The 16,426-nt window shown below is 46.5% G+C and overlaps 1 protein-coding gene across 5 annotated transcripts in view; it reads right to left on the bottom strand.

Annotated features, from left to right (window-relative positions):
• Window positions 1–16,426, bottom strand: part of PPARD (peroxisome proliferator activated receptor delta) — an 85,240-nt gene that overhangs the window by 55,622 nt on the left and 13,192 nt on the right. The window lies entirely within an intron of this gene.

Here is a 16,426-nt window from a genome sequence, read left to right as displayed (position 1 = left end):
GAGCCAAGTATGGGACTCACTGGACTTGGATACTATCTGGGATAACTCAAAACAGAGCTAGCCTCCACATCTGGCTACAATGCAGCAGGAATCCCATCCAGCAAGCACTATGGATCAAAAGGCCACTAAGTGCAGAAAGGGAAACTCCAAAGGGAAATTCCATGCATGTCTGGCTATCACTGCTGAAGCCTGGGAGAAGCTAGCAAATCCCCAGAGCAAGCCTATTTTGAAAGGTTCCCTAAGACACAGTGATCTTGGATACTAATCTATGAAAAGGTGGATGACTGGTGCAACTTCCACTTTGAGATACCGCAAGAAAAATTAGCCCTCTCCAATCGCAGGAAAGATCCAGCAAGCCTTGCAACTCCCAAGGAGCCAGAAGCAGAAAGGGATGCAACGTGGTGTGGCAGAAAGAACCCTGATGGCAGAAAGAACCCTGAGTCTAAGTCTCACAGACCTGGGTTCATATCCAGGTATCCACTACAGACTGCTTGTGTTTTAAAGACGGCTACAAACGTTTTGCCACCCTTTCCATCCAGAAGTAGAGGCGTCTAGTTCCCATCCTAGAATCCGGGCTGCCCCAGTGACAGCTTTGACCAACAGAATGTGACTGAGGTGATGTTCTGGGATGTGAGCCCAGGCCTCAATAGGACTGGCTTCCACCGTCTTGGCCCCCAGATGCCAGACTGCAAGAAGTCCAGGATAGACTCTTGAAGGATTAGAAGCCATGCAGAGAGAAGCCCCCTTAGACATTACAGTGCAGCTAAACACAGACAAATGGGCAAACTCGGCCAACATCATGTGGGGCAGAACCAGGCTGCGGGGCCCAACTTACACGATCAAGAGAAAGGATAAATAGTGGTTGTTTTAAACTACTGAGTTTCCCAGGTGATTTGTTACACAGCAGTAAGTAATTGAAACACTGTTTCTCCTTGAGTAAATCGATTTTTCTGAGCCTTGGTTTCCTCATCAATCACGTAGGGAATGATGATAACCTCAATTGGGTTGTGTGAGTCTCAAAGGAAGTAAATGGGCTGGGAAAATCTAGGGCACAACCCAGTGCCAGTTACTGTCACTATCTGCGCAAACCCAATGTTCAAACCGCCACAACACCATATCCTTTCTCTACACTTAGTGTCTTTTGGGGCTGAGGGTACATCTTCATATACAAAGTACAGGAACTATTTACACTCCCCCTATCATTGGGAAGGACCCTGCCAACAAATGCTCCATGTTCCAGAGTAACTCACCTTCTCCCACCACGCCAGTGTTTCCTCTGGCCTCTCTTCCTGTCACAGTGTCATCTTTGTCCCAGCCATCCAGGTTCAAAATGTCAACCTCTTAGACTCCTCCATTTCCTTTTAGCATCCAGGGAATGGACAAAGTCACACCCACCTTTCCACTTCCAGTGCCACCAAAGGCAAAGTCATCAAAGCCAGAAAGGCCTGTGTGCTGCTCTGCAACCTATACCTGTATGACCATATGCGAGTCATAAGTGTGACCATACACAAGACTATATGCATATTATAAATCAGTAATACTTGCTTTCTGTGGTCATTTCAAAGACAGAGAGAATATGTAGCTAAAGTATTTTCTACAGAGTCTAGGCACAGTGGCTCACACCCGTAATCCCAACACTTTGGGAGGACAAGGTGGGTGGATCACTTGAGGCCAGGAGTTCAAGACCAGCCTGGCCACCATGGAAAACCCCATCTCTACTAAAAATACAAAAATTAGCCCAGCGTGGTGGTGCATGAATGCAGTCCCAGCCACTCAGGAGGCTGAGTCACTAGAATTGCTTGAACCTGGGAGGCGGAGGTTGCAGCGTGCCGTGATCATGTGACTGCACCCCAGCCTGGGTGACAGAGCGAGACTGTCTTAAAAAAAAAAAAAAAAAAAAAAAAAAAAGCATTTAGTACTACAGGCCAGGAAATTCTCACCTACACTACTATAGCCATCTCCTAATCTAGGCCTCTGCCTATGTATCTCTCTCCATTTTGACCCCGGTAGTATAAATGCTAACAGATTAATTGTCCTGGATGGCAGCTATCACATTATTCTCCTGCTCAAAGACCTTTCATGGCTCCCACTGTTCTCAGATCAATCTCTGAGAACCTCTCAGCTAAGCATGTAAGACTGTCTACAATCATGGCTCCAGCTGCTGCCTTGGCCAATCCTATCCTTACTGCAACTTGCTATTAGAGTCAGCCTTCTAAAATGGCTGACAGCAATCCTCGCCTTCTGGTATTCACATCCTTGTGTAAATCTCTCCTAACCCACAGAAACTGCAAGATAGTAAGTATTGTTTTAAGCCACTAAATTTTGGGGTAATTTGTTATGCAGGAATAGATAACTAATATTCTTCATTTCCCAAGTCACACCTGAGCTGTTGTTCATTTCTTTAGTCATATTTGCCCTTCCTACAACATCTCAGCCTGCTGACATTCTGCCAGGCCTGCAAGGCCCATTCAGATACCAGTGCTCACTCACCCTGAGCCTTTCGTAAGTATCCTCAGGAAGCCTTCCCTATTTCCCCAGTGTCTGTCTCCATCACTGCACCAATCTGTTTATCTCTGTGCAAAATGGTAAGGTTATTCATTGCCAAAAAAGACTGGAAACCACCTGCACATTCATCAATGAATAGGAGAATGGCACATCCAAGCTGGGCACGGTGACTCATGCCTGGAATCCCAGCACTTTGGGAGGCCAAGATAGGGGAATCATTTGAGGTCAGGAGTTCAAGACCAGCCTGGCCAACAAAGTGAAACCCTGCCTCTACCAAAAATACAAAAATCAGCCAGGCGTGGTGGCGTGCACATGTGCTATTCAGGAGGCTGAGGCAGGAAAACCACTTGAACCCAGGAGGCGGAGGTTGTAGCGAGCTGAGATTATGCCACTGTACTCCAGCCTGGGTGACAGAGTAAGAATCTGTCTTAAAAAGAAGAAGAAAAGAGAATGGCACATCCATACAATGGATGAGGCAACTGTAAAAAAAGAATGAGGAAGCTCTACATGTCTGGTATGCAAAGATGGCCAATATATAATAAGTGAAGCAAGGCGCAGACCACTGAGTATAGCAGACAGGCATCTGCCTGAAGAGTAAGAATGTAATAATAGAGAATGTGTAGGCGCATACTCACAAACCAAAGTGGTTAAGAGGGCACTAAGAGGAAGAAACTGGATAGCTGAGAGCCTGAGGAGGGAAAGCGGGAATATCTTCTGGATTTTCAAAAAGTATTGGCTGGGTGCCATGGCTCACATTTGTAACCTCAACACTTTGGGAGGCTGAGGCAGGAGGATTGTAGTCTTAGCTATTTGGAAGGCTGAGGTGTAAGGATTGCTTGGGCCCAGGAGTTCAAGGCTGCAGTGGGCTAGGATCATACCACTGCATTCCAGCTGAGATGACAGAATGAGACCTTGTCTTTAAACAAAAAAAACAAAGCTCTGAAAGACTGAAAGCTTTCCTCCTAAGATTAGGAATTTAGGAACAAGGCCAGGTATGGAGGCTCACACCTGTAATTCTAGCACTTTGGGAGGCTGAGAGGCAGGAGGATCACTTGAGGTCAGGAGTTCAAGACCAGCTCAGCCAACATGGTAAGACCCTGTCTCTATTAAAAATACAAAAGTTAGCCAGGTATAGTGGTGGGAACCTGTAATCTCAGCTACTTAGGAGGCTGAGGCAGGAGAATCACTTGAATCCAGGAGGCAGAGGTTGCAGTGAGCTGAGATTGTGTCACTGCACTCCAGCCTGGGAAACAGAGCAAGACTCCGCCTCAAAAAAAAAAAAAAAAAGTTAAACACAGAATTACCACATCACCCAGCAATTTCACTAAGTATATTCCCATGAGAACTTAAAGCATATGTCCCACAAGAGCTTGTACGTGAATGTTCATGGCAGTCAAAAAATGGAAACAACCCTCATGTCCACCAACTTATAAATAAACAAAATATATATACACAATGGAATACTCAGCCACAGAAGGGAATAAAATACTGTTACATGCTGCAACATAGATGAACCTCGAAAACATGCTAAGTGAAATGATGCGGACACAAAAGGGTATATATGATACGATTCCATTCATATTGAAACGTCTAGGATAGGGAAAGCCATAGAGAAGGGAAGTAGATTGGTCTATGTAGAAAAGAACACATAAAAAATAAAAAATAGAAAATAAAAAATAAAAAAAAAGAGAAGGGAAGTAGATTAGTAGCCAGGGAATGGATAAGGGATGGAGCAACTGCTGATAGGTACAGAGTTTTTTAGGTGACAGAAGTGCCCTGGAATTAGTGGTGAAGGCTGTATAACACAGTTAATATGATATATAAAAACCACCAAAATGTATACTTTAAAGTGAATTTAGTTATGTGAAATATATCTTAATTTTATGCTATAAAAATACACGGAATATGAAATAAACTGCTCACATTCTGTCTGTGGCTCAGTGATTTGAAAGTTTCCCCCTCTCCATGCCCTCCAGCCATGAAAGGCTGCCTGTCTGTCTCCCTCAGCTTTGTGTCCCCTGGCACTTTCTAGCCGCTCACCCGCCCTTCATCTCCCCCACAACTTCCTACTTTCTGACTCTTGGGCAAGGCCTAGTCCTTGCCTCACTGGATCCACCCTTTCCTGGTGGGTCCACACCACCTACTCAGACCTACTGGAGAGCATCTGGAGGCCCCGGCACCAGCCCCATCAGTCACCCCAGATGAGCCGTCCAATGGCCAGGGCTGTGGTTACAAGCATGTGTCAGCTGAGGGATACAGTTTCACATGGGAACTTAATTATAGCTCTGGAGTGGTGAAGGGAGGGGGTGGTGCAGGCTTTGAGGGGACGTACAGGAAGCTATCCTGCCCTGCTAGCGGGTCTCACCAGGCCTGGGATCACAGGAGAACAGGCATGATCCAGGCAAGCCCACAGGAACACAAAGCTTATGGAAATCAGCCTGCTCTTAAGCATGAATTCCTGGCCCGACCTGTGTGCAGGCCAAAGTAGCTCACCTGAAAAGCCCTGAGAAGCCAATTCCCACTCACCCTCAGAGCTCAGAGAGGTGTTCTCCTTGCCTACTGCCAGAGACCCCATTTTATTCTGTAAGAAGTGACAGGGAGGCATAGCTTGTTCTCCACAAAATACCTCTTCTTCAATTTTCTCTCTGGCTTTGAGATGTTTTTCTGGAACGGAATCTGAGCTCCTGATGCATGGAACATCCTTCTCTATGCTGTATGCCTACTACCCAGCAAGGTGCCACACAGTTGTCAGTAGAGCACAACAGCCAGATAAACCAGATGTGTCAAACTACTGTACCTGGACACTGTCAGGTGAGGGAAGCAGATCAGGCAGAAAGAGAGAATCTCCGGAAAGATCATAGAAAGAGTGGGGACAGGGAGGAGGAGCAGGTGCTAATGAGACACATTTTCTTCTCCCCTATGTCTGGCCCCTATCTGGGACCATTATTCTCTAGGCGTCTTCCTGGCCAGCTTGGTTCCTGTTTCAGAGAGAAGTCCTTGCAGCCATTTGCTGCCTGCCCTGCCCCAACCCATCACCTACGAAGCTTCTCTGCACTGACTCAAGACAGAGCCAGGGACCCAGGCCCTCCTCTGAGTTGCTCTTCCCAAGACCCCCACCCCCAGCCCTGGCATTACCCTTCCCATCTACTCTCTGTGCACCTTTTTTTTCTGAGCTCCTCAGAGAGTCATCCCTAAAAGCCATAGAAGGAAACCTTCAGACTGGAGGTGGTATCCTTTTCTGGATTTGTACGGAAAGAAAAAAAAGGCAAAAGTGGTGAGTAGGCAGAGCAGATGGGGCGCTGGACAGGGACAGGGAGAGACACAGATGGGGAGAGGCAGAGTAAGACTTCGTGCACCTCTCTACCCTCTGCCCATCTGGCAATAACATCAAGGAACAACCAGACAGCTCTTTCCAAGTGCCTCCCTCTAGGCCAAATGCCTTTCCCACAAGCGCGAGGGAAGGCTGGAAGACAAGCAAACGCTAGGAATCCACCTGAAAAATGGGAAAGGCAAGTCACAAAACTAAATGTTACAGTAACTAGGTATACACAATTTGAAAATAACACAGGTCCAGAAAGAAAGAAAAAGCCCATGGATCAAAGCAGCCACTTATGTGTGGTTATATATTTTTTCTTCTCAGTGCTTATTTGTATTTTCTAATAAACTGTAACAAATGAGCATTATTTATATAACTAAAATGTTTTTAACTAAATTATAAACCACTTGCATAAAAACTTATGCTCAAGTGCCAGTCCCACATTCCAAAAAAAGACAGTTCCCCAATTAGCCATTGCTGGCATCTGATTAATTTCAAAGCTTCCAACACAGTTTTCTAAGGGTGTCATCTACTGTTTGTCACTAGTTAGATAAACAGCTTGAAAGCAGCAAGCCCTTCCTCCATCATCTCATGCCCAACACCCAGAACCACACGTCCCCATGGGACACAGACCCCTATCACTCCAGAGTTCATATCCAAAAGCCAGAACCTCAGCCAGGTGTAAAACTAAACATAAGGTCTGAGGGTTACAGACATCCTCAGGCCAGAAGAGTCCTCGCTGCACCTCCCTGCCTTTTCCAGGGCCCAGGCAGGGGTTGGCAGGAGCACACTCTAGGCTGCTGCCACTCAGAAGTACCCTGTGGGGCTCCACAGATAATCACTGGACTCGGGTTAATACCTACTCAAGCCAGTGTTCAGATGCAAAGAGAAAGACAACACTGAAGTTCTTTTCCTTTTTTAAATATTATTTTAATTTTTTAAGTAAATAGACACAGGGTCTCACTATGTTGCCCAGGCTGATCTCAAATGCCTGGCCTCAAATGACCCTCCCACCTTGGCCTCCCAAAGTGCTGGTATTACAGGTATGAGGCACCATGCTCAGCTGCTTTGAAGTTCTCTTTGGTCCAACCAATAATGACTAGCATCCACCTATGGTGCTGCGTGCCGAGAGTCTAATTAGACACTAATAAAACAATCAACATTCAGTGAGTGCCTTTACATGTATGAGCTCATTTAATCCCCAGCGGTGGAGGGTCTACAGTTATCACTCCCATGCCCCACAGAGTCTGGCTCTTAAGCACTACCCCATATTCCCTAGAAGTTTGTAAGCCTGAGAAAACGGGCAGTGACCTAGAGTTATAAAGAGTGCCACATGCTACTCTCTGCTCTGTTCCAGGAGGAAGCTCATTTCCCTCTGAGAAGCCAAAGAAATGAGAAGTGTGGCTGTTTCTGTCTCGGCTGCCCTCACAGCCTCTAGCTACCCGAGCTCTAAGATCCCTGGGGCCTACATCTGGCCTGAGGAGGATCCAACAGGGCAGACAGACAGGCACAGTTCCCAGAGACCAGCCAAGGCCACCAGTGAGATGCCTTCTATGCCTGCCTCTTCTGATTTCCAATGCCATCCCTGCACCGCAGCCCCTGTATCCAAGCCAAGAAATGGGAACAGAAATAGAAAAGGCTCTCTAAAAATAAATCAGGGATGGCAAGGTGCAAGAAAGGAGAAAAAGATGATGCGACTGCTGGTTTGAACACAGTGAGTCCTGCTAGCTTGGGCAGCACCCATGTTGAGAAGGCAAGTACCAAGAGCCCTGATTTTTTTTCAGCCTCTGCTCACAAGCCTGTGGATGCACACTTGCATAACTACTTGCACATATCTGGAGAGCCCAGGCTGAGATGACATCAGCAAGAACAGCAGAGCTACTGAACTGAGAAGAACAGGGCTCAAATTCCAATTCCACCACTTGTTGGCTGTATGACTTGGGCGAGCTGTTTAACCTCTCTGATCGTACACTGTGTCTGTAAAATAGGAATAGCAATACCCACTTCTTGCAGGCTGGTGTGGAAAAAGGGGAGTTCATCCGTGGGGTAATGACTGGCCTAAGGGAGAACCTGAATAAAGGCAATTTCCCTCCCTTATTTCTCTCCCTATGTGCACATCTGGGCCAGATTCTCTTTCCCTTTTCACTTCACCAGACTGAAGCTGCTGATTAATCACTTACAGCAGAGACTGTTTTTTTCTCCTAAGAGTTCCTCCCACCCTACATGCCGGGCCCACAGCTTGGCTGGTCAGTGTCTTATGGTTCTAGGGGCTGCTCACTATCTTGGAGCAGATCCAGGGAGCCAGTATGCACAACCATGCTCAGGGCCTCCTCTGTCCACTGACCTGGAATAAGACTCTGCAGGAGGCCCCAAGGCCTGCCAAAATTTTGCTTCTGCTCAGTGACCAACAAGAGACTGCTATTCTCTGAAGCCAACACCAGCCTGGTCAGTCAAGCAGGTACTTTCCAAACTGGAACACTTAGATCCAGCCAGCCATCCTTCCTAGAAAGCCCTGCTATGTAGCGATCAAAGACATGGGCTTTAATCACTTGGGTTCAAATCTCAGCTCTCCCATTCATTAGCTGTGCAACTTCAGGCAATTTTTCTAACCAGTCTGAGCCTCAGTATCCTCATCTCTAAAAAGGGTACAATTCCTACCTCTTAGGGTTGCTGTGTGCATAAAACAAAGTGATATATGTAGTGACTGGCATGTTGCATTCAATGTGTGGGAGCCATAGTCTACTCAGAGTGTTACTGGGTTATCTACTGGCTCTGCCATGGAAAGGGGATTAGACACAGATGGGGACAGAAGACAGCTGTGGGAGCCGCACTGCAGAGATCAAGAGGGGTGGAATGGGGCCGGGCGCGGTGGCTCAAGCCTGTAATCCCAGCACTTTGGGAGGCCAAGGCGGGTGGATCACAAGATCAAGAGATCGAGACCATCCTGGTCAACATGGTGAAACCCCGTCTCTACTAAAAATACAAAATATTAGCTGGGCATGGTGCCGTGTGCCTGTAATCCCAGCTACTCAGGAGGCTGAGGCAGGAGAATTGCTTGAATTCAGGAGGCAGACGTTGCAGTGAGCCAAGATTGCACCATTGCACTCCAGCCTGGGTAACAAGAGCTAAACTCCGTCTCAAAAAAAAAAAAAGAGGGGTGGAATGGAAAGAAACAGGGGGCCCAGAAGCCTGGACTTCCTCGTGGGCTGAGGAAGGCCATGGAGGGGAGCGTCCCAGAACCACCGAGAACTGTGTGGTGAGTGGCCAGCCTGCACTGCCAGTACACAGTGCCATGCCAACACTGACGTGGAACTGCTTCCTTCATTCAGAAAGAGGAGACTGCTTTTCCCCTCTCCTAACACTTTTCAATGACTGTGTTTGCCTGCTGATAGTCCCTAAGTATGATGTGACAAATATCCCATGGAAAGGAACCAAGGAACACGGGCCTAAAACCCGTGAGGTGGTGTGACGGGGAGGAGAGGAGAAGGAAAGGGCAAAGGGCCAAGCACAGTAACAGATATGATGGTGCTTCGGGGCCACCAATCGCGTCTCTGACTTCATCTCCTAGTCTCCTCTCTTGCTCTGTCCAGCCACGCTGGCCCCTCTCTATGCCTCGAACACCTCAGCTGTGTTCTACCGCAGGGCCTTGGAACTTGCTTTCCCTCTGCCTGCGGGATTCTTCCCACAATGGCTCACCCTCCTCCTTCTGCTAAAATGCCACCTTCGTGGTGAGGCCTTCCCTGGCTGTCTATGTGAAACTGCCACTACCCCCTTCCTGCTTAGTTTTCTACAGTGCATCTGAAGCCATCTCACATGCTGTTGAGTCAACTCTGGCTCCTTCCCTTTCCCCCACCTCAGTTACCGTAAGAGCAGGAGATTTTTTATCTGCTTTATTTATCCCTTCATCCCCAGTGTCTAGCACATAGGAGGTACCCAATAAACATCTGTTGAATAAATGGAGTAGGAGAGGGGAAGATGGAATTAGAATCACATTTTAATAATCCTAGATCCTCACTGGTCTGAAAGAACTCTTTGTTACTGATATCACTGAAGGTGCTGGGAGAGTTCCAAAGCAAGGATCGGACACCATCTGAGGCTTTCTCTCTTGCAGCCAAGAACTCCTCAACAGTTTCCCCCAAAGTGCAGATGGTTTCAAATATTTGGTTCAGAAAAAAGCTGGGCCTATGCTCTCCTTGTGCCATGAGAGGGATGCCTTAAAAGAAGAACAGGGATCAGCCAAGCCACCACCTGTAGCTGGAGGCAGATGAGCACTGTATTAGTTTCCTATTACACTGTAACAAATTACCACAAACTTAGTGACTTAGAACAAAACACATTTATTCTCTTACTGTTTTGGAGGTCAGAAATCCAAAATTAGTTTCACTGGGCTAAAATGAATGTGATGGCAAGGTCACATTTCCTCCAGAGGTTCTAGGGGAAAAGAGTTGCATTTTGGGCCTTCTCTTCCACCTCCAAAGCCAGCAGTGTAGCATCTTGCTGAAGTAGTCACATTGCCTCCTTCTCCTGTGTCCAATCTCTCTCTCTGGCTCCCCCTTATAAAGACATTTGGGATTGCATTTAGGGGTCCACACAGATAATTCAGGATAATCCCCTCATCTCAAGATCCTTAACTTAATCACATATGCAAAGTCCATTTTGTCACCTAAGATTCACATGTTGCAGGAGTTATAAAGAGGTATATTTTGGGGGCCACTATTTAGTTTACCACCAAGGAAGCAAGCTCCAAAAGTTTGGAAGAAACACAGTTCAGATCCCTGGTCCACATAAAAGAAGTGTCAGATTGGGAGCCTTGGTAGCATCCCCAGGCCAGGGTCTTTCTTTCACTGTAACTATTTGGTATTTAAGTAGGCAGCAGGCCGGGCACAGTGGCTCACACCTGTAATCCTAGCACTGTGGGAAGCCAAGGCGAGTAGATCACTGGAGGCCAGGAGTTAGAGACCAGCCTGGCCAACACAGTGAAACCCCATGTCTATTAAAAATACAAAAATCAGCCAGGTGAAGTGGCACACACCTGTAATCCCAGCTACTCAGGAGGCTGAGGCAGGAGAATCGCTTGAACTGGGAGGCGGAGGTTGCAGTGAGCCGAGATCGTGCCACTACACTCCAGACTGGGGGACAGAACGAGACTACGTCTCAAAATAAAAAAAAAAAAGTAGGTAATGGAGAGTTCATTTTATGGAACTGAGCATTCTGGTCCTTGGAGGACTATCTTGAAAGGGAAAAGCAGTTTTCTCTTCTCCAGCCTGAAGCCCCCAACGGACTGCTGAGGAGCACATTCCAGGATGTGTGTGCTGAGGGTCGAGGGGAATCCAACAGGATCTCCGAACTTTCCTAAAGGCTTTCACCCAGGAGATGGGGCTGCAAAGAAATGGTCTGGACCACATGAAGACCTAGATCAGGATGGCAGGTAAGTTCTCCTTCTCATGAGTGCTGCTTGGGGTGGAGGATTCTGAATCCATCTGGGCTTGGAGAGGAAAGCTGATGTGGTCAGAGTGCCATGAGCACCAGGTCAAACACTAAGAATGGGCAGGTCAATGGCAATCTGCATGCTGTGACCTGGTCTACATGGCACCTCCAGATGCTACGGGAAGGTGGCTTCTATCCAGACCAAAAATGACTTGGAGAAGCATACCCTGAGAAACATGAAGAGAAACAGCTCCAGAAGATAACCATACACTGTGGACACTCTCCTCTGTTGTGTGGACATCAAATGTTTTCTTACTTAGTTGGAATATGCCGCTAATTGTGAACCATTTCCCATCACTTCTCCCCAAAGCCCTGAAGGGCCAGATATGTAACTGAGGAGAGTAAACTTCTAATGTAAGAACAATACACTTCTCTTACCAGGTTTATTGATGTGAGATTCACCAGTGGACCCAGCTGAACAGCAGGATTTAGTGAAGAAATGATAGAGCAGTGATTCAGCCAGGGGTGATTTTGCCCCCTAGAGGACATTTGGCAGTGTTTGCAGACATTCTTGAGTTTTACAGTAGGGGAGGGGACAGTGTCACTGGCACTTGGTGTATAGAAGCCAGGGATGCTGCTCAACATCCGACAATGTACAAACAGCCCACACAAGAGATGATTATCCAGCCCAATATGTTTACAGTGCTAGGCCTCAGAAATCCTATACTAGAGAAACAGGAACTAGGAGGTAAAGAAAGTCAGCCTCTACCAACACGGAGATGTTTCAGGCAATTAAGGGAAACAAAGAGCATGCCTTCCTCGCTTGTTTGGAAAAGGAGGTCATGAGTAGAGCGCTGGGTTCTGACAAACTCTAGAACAATGTGTTTGTGAGGAGAGAGTGCAGGGTGGCCTGCTTGGCTAGTGCTGCCAGTTGGGGAGCAAAGTTGGCTTGCACTTCCACTAGACTGGTGGCAAGGAACTCTTCGAGGTGGCTCACGCCTATAATCCCAGCACTTTGGGAGGCCAAGGTGGGCGGGTCACGAGGTCAGGAGTTCGAGACTAAAAATACAAAAACTAGCTGGGCATGGTGGTGGCACATGCCTGTTAACCCAGCCACTCAGGAGGCTGAAGCAGGAGAATCACTTGAACCCGGGAGGCAGAAGCTGCAGTGAGCCAAGATCGCGCCACTGCACTCCAGCCCAGGAGACAGAGTAAGACTCCGTCTCGGGGCCGGGCGCGGTGGCTCAAGCCTGTAATCCCAGCACTTTGGGAGGCCGAGGCGGGTGGATCACAAGGTTGAGAGATCGAGACCATCCTGGTCAACATGGTGAAACCCCGTCTCTACTAAAAATACAAAAAATTAGCTGGGCATGGTGGTGCGTGCCTGTAATCCCAGCTACTCAGGAGGCTGGGGCAGGAGAATTGCTTGAACCCAGGAGGCGGAGGTTGCGGTGAGCCGAGATAGCGCCATTGCACTCCAGCCTGGGTAACAAGAGCGAAACTCCGTCTCAAAAAAAAAAAAAAAAAAAAAAAAAAAAAAAAAAAAAATCAGCTCTTAGGTATCTTTTAGTATCATGATATGGAAGTGAACTTAAGCATGAAGCGGTTTTCCCACACTGCTTGGAGCGCCTCCCTTCAGCATCCTCCTAGAAGAGAACTCTTTCCAAGCTGAGTTGCCATTAGCTGTGGAGAAGTTAGTAATGTTCTCAGGGGAGTAGCTGAGGTGACGATGAGGTTGAGTAGAAGTCAGGCGTGAAAGACAGAACTTTTGTGGGGAGTCTCTCTGAATCTGCTATGATTCTGAGGGCTGTCCAATTAAAATAAAATTATATAAGAAAAAAAGAAAGACAGGACTTTTTTTTTCTCTTTTTCTTTTTCTTTTAGAGACAGGGTCTTACCCTGTCACCCAGGCTGGAGTATAGTGGTGCAAACATGGCTCACTGCAGCCTCAACCTCCTGGGCTTGAGTGATTCTCCTCAAGATCACTTGAGGTCAGGAATTTGAGACCAGCCTCAACATAGTAAGGCCCATCTCTACAAAAATTTTAAAAATTAGCCAGTCTGGTGGTGTGCATCTGTAGTCCCTGCTACTTGGGAGGCTGAAGTAGGAGGATCCCTTGAGCCCAGGAGTTTGAGCCTGCAGTGCACTGAGATCACCCCACTGCATTTCAGCCTGGGTGACAGAATGAGACCCTGTCTCTTAAAAAAAAAAAAAAGTAAATAGCTGGGCGTGGTGGCTCACACCTATAATCCCAGCTTTGGGAGGCCGAGGCAGCTGGATCATAAGGTCAGGTGTTCGAGACCAGCCTGGCCAACATAGTGAAACCCCATCTCTATTAAAAATACAAAAAATGTCAGGAATGGTGGTGGGCACCTGTAATCTCAGCTGCTTGGGAGGCTGAGGCAGGAGAATCGCTTGAACCTGGGAGGTGGAGGTTGCAGTAAGCCAAGATTGTACCACTGCACTCTAGCCCAGGTGACAGTGCGAGACATTATCTAAAAAAAAATAAAAATTTTTAAAAGTAAAATAAATAAATAGGAAAAGCACTGTGTGAACGAGCTGCAAGCTAAACTAGACACTTGTTTCATGAAACACCATTTTTACTAGAAGGATTAACAGGCAAATGATAATTATTAAGACTTTACTATTTGACAGACGTTTTCTTGAAAATGGATGAAGTGAGATTGTTACTTCAAAAAAAACTAGTTGGCAGGCACAGTGGCTCACATCTGTAATCCCAGCACTTTGGGAGGCCAAAGTGAGCAGATCACTTGAGGTCAGGAGTTCAAGATCAGCCTAGCCAATGTGATGAAACCTCATCTCTAATTTAAAAAATACAAAAATTATCTGGGTGTGGTGGTACACACCTATAGTCCTAGCTACTCAGGAGGCTGAGGCAGGAGACCTGCTTGAACCTGGGAGGTGGAGGCTGCAGTGAGCTGAGATCACACCATTGCACTCCAGCCTGGGCAACAGAGTGAGACTGTCTCAAAAAAAAAAAAGAAAAGAGATGGCCAGGCACAGTGGTTCATGCCTTTAATCCCAGCACTTTGGGAAGACAAGGCAGGAGAATGGCTTGAGCTCAGGAGTTTGAGACCAGCCTGGGCAACACAGGGAGATCTGATCTCTACAAAAAGTTAAAAAATGGGGTGGGCATGATGGTGCATGCATGTAGTCCTAGCTACTTGGAAAGCTGAGGTGGGAGGATCACTTGAGCCCAGAAGTCAAGGCTACAGTGAGCCAAGAATTTGCCACTGCACTCTAGCCTGGGCAGCAGAGTGAGACCAAGTCTCGGGGTGGCGGGTGGGGGGGAAGGCTGGGTGTAGCAGCTCATGCCTGTAATTCCAGCCTTTGGGAGGCTGAGGCAGATGGATCACTTAAGGCCAGGAATTCAAGATCAGCCTGGTCAATGTAGCAAGATCGCAAGACCCCATCTTTACAAAAAATTTTAAAAAGAGCTGGGCATGCTGGCACATACCTGTAGTCCCAGCTACTCTGGAGGCTGAGGAAGGAGGACTGCTTGAGCCCAGAAGTTGAAGGATGCAAGTGAGCTATGATTGCACCACTGTACTCCAGCCTGGGTGACTGAGGGAGATCCTATCTCAAATAAAAGCAAACAAAAGAACCAACAGTATGCTACCAATGGTAAAAATCAAGCTTTCAAGAGAAAACTCAAATTTAGAAAACTCAAATTTAGAAAATTTGCCACTGTGAGCCTGACAGCTTCCCAATACTTAAAGACTTTTTAAAATGAGATCAGTGGTGATACTAATGAATATGGTTTTTTGATAATGTAAAAGAAAATATGTCAACATTTGGAAGATCTACATAACTCAGTGAAACAATATTTCCCAATAACCAATTCAAAGTAAAAGATCCATTCAAAGTGCAACACAGAACAATGAATTTTAATGGCAGAAAGTATGAAAAGTCTGTTGGTAAGGTTTCAAACTCCATATTGCAACTAACCTTTGTTGAGTATAGCATAGTATAGTATAGTAATCAAAGAAGAACAGAAGAATATCCACATGATCTGCAAAGCCTATTAAAATACTCCTCCCTTCCTCAACCACATATCTATGAGGCCAGATTTTTTGTCATATCTTTCCAACAAAACAACATATCACAAGAGATTGAATCTAGAAGCAGATGTAAGAATTCAGCTGTCTTTTATTAAACCAGGCACACAAAAAAAGAATGGCAAAAATGTAAAACAGCTGGGCGCGGTGGCTCAAGCCTGTAATCCCAGCACTTTGGGAGGCCGAGGCGGGTGGATCACGAGGTCGAGAGATCGAGACCATCCTGGTCAACATGGTGAAACCTCGTCTCTACTAAAAGTGCAAAAAATTAGCTGGGCATGGTGGCACGTGCCTGTAATCCCAGCTACTCAGGAGGCTGAGGCAGGAGAATTGCCTGAGCCCAGGAGGCGGAGGTTGCGGTGAGCCGAGATCGCGCCATTGCACTCCAGCCTGGGTAACAAGGGCGAAACTCCGTCTCAAAAAAAAAAAAAAAATGTAAAACAACATCACTCCCCTCAATGATTGTTTTGTTTTGAAAAATAGTTATTTTTCATTAAAAAGTCATTTATGATGGCATATAGTGCATTGATTATATTAAATGATTCTTAAATATCAGTAACCTTTTTACTTATGACATTGATTTCAACAGAAAAGAACAAATTAGTAACTTTAAAAAATTCCTGTGCTTTAATTTCTTCTTTTTTTTTTTCTTTTTGAGACAGGGTCTCACTCTGTTGCCCAGGCTAAGTGCAGTGGTGCAATCTTGGCTCACTGCAACCTCTGCCTCCCAGGCTCCAGCAATCCTCCCACTTCGGTTTCCTGAGTAGCTGCGATTACAGTTGCGTGCCACCACATCCAGCAAATTTGTGTATTTTTTGTACAGGTGGATCTCACCACATTGCCCAGGCTGATCTCAAGCTCCTGAACTCAAGTGATCCACCAGCCTTGGCCTCCCAAAGTGCTGGGATTACAGGTGTGAGCCACCATGCCCAGCCTGTTTTAATTTCTAACATGGTAAACATAAGCCCTTGGGGTCTCCAATAATTTTTAAGAATCTAAAGGGATCTTGAGGCCAAAAAGTTTGAGAATGCTGTTTTACAATATTCTAAAGTTGACTTCAAATTAAGCCACCTTTCTTTCCAAGCCCAACCTCAAACCC

The sequence above is a fragment of the Saimiri boliviensis genome, chromosome 4, assembly GCF_048565385.1.
Source record: "Saimiri boliviensis isolate mSaiBol1 chromosome 4, mSaiBol1.pri, whole genome shotgun sequence".
Classification (NCBI taxonomy): domain Eukaryota; kingdom Metazoa; phylum Chordata; class Mammalia; order Primates; family Cebidae; genus Saimiri; species Saimiri boliviensis.
This window is presented reverse-complemented; position numbering and strand designations above follow the sequence as displayed.